The sequence below is a fragment of the Physeter macrocephalus genome, chromosome 14 (genome assembly GCF_002837175.3).
Source record: "Physeter macrocephalus isolate SW-GA chromosome 14, ASM283717v5, whole genome shotgun sequence".
Lineage (NCBI taxonomy): Eukaryota > Metazoa > Chordata > Mammalia > Artiodactyla > Physeteridae > Physeter > Physeter macrocephalus.
The window spans coordinates 9,695,351-9,699,492 of NC_041227.1; the positions used below are offsets into that span (position 1 = coordinate 9,695,351).

At 50.5% G+C, this 4,142-nt stretch overlaps 1 pseudogene; it reads left to right on the top strand.

The window, feature by feature from the left end:
- Positions 1-2,093: 2,093 nt before the first annotated feature.
- Positions 2,094-3,077, top strand: LOC102992036 (serine/threonine-protein kinase pim-1-like; annotated as a pseudogene).
- The last annotated feature ends 1,065 nt before the right edge of the window (positions 3,078-4,142 follow it).

Sequence of the window (4,142 nt, forward strand, 5' to 3'; positions counted from 1 at the left end):
TCTGCCTCAGTCACTTCCTGGTTGTGTGATCTTGGGGAAGTCACTTCTCTCTAAGCCTTTGTTTTTTCATCTGTAAAATGGGTAGTCAGTGATTCAACTAAAAAGTATTAAGGGCTAACTCTGTGCTAGGAACTCTTCTAGATGCTGGAGATTTAGAAGGTGACAGAAACCACAGTCCAGCTGAAGCATGAGTTCTAGCTGGAATAGGTGTGAGAGGAGGTGACAGTCATAAACAAGCAAATAAATTCAATAATAACAGTAGGCACCTCATGTGGGTTATTAAGAGGATTACTTGAGATGAGGCCTTTAAAGTGCTCAGCTAAGGCCTGGCTCATAATAAATGCCAACACGTGACAGTGCTGATTATTTTCTCCAGGAAAAGCGTTCTTGACCCCACTAAAACGGGCACCCCCACCCTGCCCACCCCAGGCCTGGCTACCGGCCCTTTGTCTTGAATCTGACAGCACGTCTGCACAGCTTGATCATGGCATTTACTACATTATACAATCATATTCTCTTAGATGCATATGGTTCCACATTGACCTCACCTACTTGAAACATGTACAGTGGATTTTTACTTGTGTTTATATCTTCAGTATCTCACATGGTGCCTGGCCCACGGTTGGGAACAAATAAATGCTTGTTAGATCAATCAGAGATCAAACCTAAAGAAAACCCCAAGGCCTCAAATGGCATTAAAAAAAAACTTGTCTCAGGACTTCCCTGGAGGTCCAGTGGTCAAGACTCCACGCTTCCACTGCAGGGGGTGCAGGTTCCATCCCTGGTCGTGGAACTAACATTCCACATGCCCTGTGGTGCAGCTACAAAAAAATTTAAATTTAGATTAAAAAAAACTTGTCTCAGACTTGCTCTGAAAAAGTCCTGTTAGTAACCAACCTCCAGATGGCCTCTGGTGGTCCTTACCTCCTCATCTATGTTCTGTGTCACCAATAGAAGATTGAGGAAATGACAATGTGCACATTCCCAGGTAAGGTCATAGGAGACATTGTAGCTTCTGCGTTGCTCTCTCTTGGATCACCTGGTCTGGGGGAAGCCAGCTGCCGTGCTATGAGGACACATGAGAACTCTATGGAGACACCCACATGACGAGGAACTGAGGCCTCCCGCCAATACCCAGAACCCACTTGCCAGTCATGTGAGTGCACCGTCTTGGAAATAGGTTTGTCAGCCCCAGTCAAGCCTTCACTGGACCCCAACCCTGGCCCACAATTTGTCTGCAACTTCACCCAGCTAAGCCACTCCTGAATTCATAGGAGACCCACAACATTTTTAAAGGAAATGTATTGGCATAAACACAACCAGCTCTGGACTGAAATGAGCAGAGATAGTACAAAGGGAAAAGAGGCCTTTGAACCCTCAAACTTCTGCAGGCAGGAAGCAGGCTGCAAAACGACTCAGCTGCAAACAGGATCTGCATTTCTTGGGAAAAGAAGAATGACTCAGAGAATAGATCCCTGAGTCCAGAGGGTAGATCCAAGACATGCAATCACTCCCTCCAGGTCACAGAGCTAATAATGGTAGAGCCAGATTTCAAACTGAAGCAGCCTGGCTGTAGACTCCATGCTTCTCTCCTCTGCATTATACCACGTCTCTAATGGATGGTGGCGTGGGTAGATAGATAGTATGATTTTGGTTCACTGAATTAACATTTTAAAATAGCAAGTGGTACTCATGTAAGTACACAAAGAGAATTCCAGACACCAATGACCGGGCGTGAATTGATCAGATGATTGATGATCTTTATCACATTCACTCAAAGAATGATACAGCCTCTGATCCTGAGCCTTTTCTTTTTACACAAAGAAAAATATTAAGGGGACTTCCCTAGTGGCACAGTGGATAAGACTCCACGCTCCCAATGCAGGGGGCGTGGGTTCAATCCCTGGTCAGGGAGCCGGATCCCACACGCGTGCCACAACTAGGAATTTACGTGCCGCAACTAAGGAGCCCACCTGCCGCAATGAAGACCCAGCACAACCTGCAGCCTCAGCCCCAGCCGTAGGCACAGCCACCGGCACAGCCCCAGCCCCAGCTCCTGCTACAGCTCCTCCAGACTCCGTCCCTACACCGACATCCTGGAGGTTGGGATGCTCTTGTCCAAAACCAGCTCTCTTGCCCGCCTGCGTGGCGTGCCCTGCGACGACCTGCGCTCCACCAAGATGGCGCTCGGCAAGGAGAAGGAGCCCCTGGAGTCACGGTGCCAGGTGGGCCCGCTCCTGGGCGGCGGCGGCTTCGGCTCCGTCTGCTCCGGCATCCGCTTGCCAGTGGCCATCAAGCACCTGGAGAAGGACCGCATTTCAGGCCGGGGAGAGCTGCCTAATGGCACCCGAGTGCCCATGGAAGCGGTTCTGCTGAAGGAGGTCAGCTCGGGCTTCCCCGGCGTCATTAGGCAGCTGCGGGCTGCTTCACCGCGACAGCAAGGATGAGAACACCCTTATCGACCTCAGTCGCGGCGAGCTCAAACTCATCGACTTCAGGTCGGGGGCGCTGCTCGAGGACACCGTCTACACGGACTTCGATGGGACCCGAGTGTACAGTCCTCCAGAGTGGATCCGCTACCATCGCTACCATGGCAAGTCAGCGGCCGTCTGGTCTCTGGGGATCCTGCTGTACGACATGGTCTGTGGAGATATTCCCTTTGGGCACGTTGAGGAGACCATCAGGGGCCAAGTTTTCTTCAGGCAGAGGGTCTCTTCAGAGTGTCAGCATCTCATTAGATGGTGCTTTGGCCCTGAGACCGGCCATGCTTCAAAGAAATCCAGAACCATCCATGGATGCAAGATGTCCTCCTGCCCCAGGAAACTGCTGAGATCCATCTCCACAGCCTGTTGCCAGGGCCCAGCAGATAGCTTCTGGGCAGGTTCTCCCCTCTCTGTCAGATGCTTAAGGGAGGGGAAGGGTCTGTTTCCAGCTTCCCAAGTACCAGTGACACTTCTCTCCAAGTAGGACGGTGCCTGATACAGGAACAACATTTACAACTCATTCCAGACCCCAGGCCCTGGAGGCCGCCTCCCAAAGAGAGGAGGAGACTCCACTCCAGCTGTCCTAGGCCTCAACTCCTCCCATAGAAGCTCTCCTTCTCATCGGCGTCCAGCACTGCTGGACTTTGCAAAATCCCAGGAGTTGGGGGGTGGCGGGAGTGGGTCAGAATCCAGCCATGGAACTCTTCCCTTCCTCAGGAGTTCTGCTGAGGGCTTCCCTGGTGACGCAGTGGTTAAGAATCCGCCTGCCAAGGCAGGGGACACGGGTTCGAGCCCTGTTCCGGGAAGATCCCACATGCTGCGGAGCAACTAAGCCCGTGCGCCACAACTACTGAGCCTGCGCTCTAGAACCCGTGAGCCGCAACCACTGAGCTCACGAGCCACAACTACTGAGCCTGTGTGCCACACCTACTAAAGCCCACGTGCCTAGAGCCCGTGCACCGCAACGAAGAGTAGCCCCCGCTCGCCACAACTAGAGAAAGCCCGCGTGCAGCAACAAAGACCCAATGCAGCCAAAAATAAATAAATTAATAAATTAATTAATTTTTTGAAAAAGTTCTGCTGAATGCCGTGATGGGTCGGGTAGGGGGAAATTGGGTTGGAGTGAGATAGGACTAGCACCATTTTAAGTCCCTGTCACCTCTTCCAACTCTTCTGAGTGCCTTCTGTAGGGACTCCGGCTGTGCTGGGAGAAATACTTGAACTTGCCTCTTTTACATGCTGCTTCTCCAAAAATCTGCGGGGGTTTGGTTCCCTCTCTTTCTCCCCCACCCCTTCCCCCCATCCTTCATATGAAAGGTGCCATGGAAGAGGCCACAGGGCCAAATGCTGAGCCACCTGCCCTTTTTCCACCTCCATTAGTAAAACTCCCAAGTGAACTGGTCTTCCTTTTTGGTTTTTACTTAACTGTGTCTAAGCCAAGACCTCACACACACACACACAAAAATGAACAAACAATGCAAATCAACAGAAAAACTGTAAATGTGCGTACAGTTGGCGTGGTAGTGTACAAAAGGATTGTAGTTGATCTAATTCTTTTTAAATTTTGCCTTTATTTTACCTGTTTTTTGTTTTGTTTTGTTTTGGGTTTTTTGTTTTTTGTTTTCTTGGAAAGGTGCACATTCTAACCTGGAGGTCAGT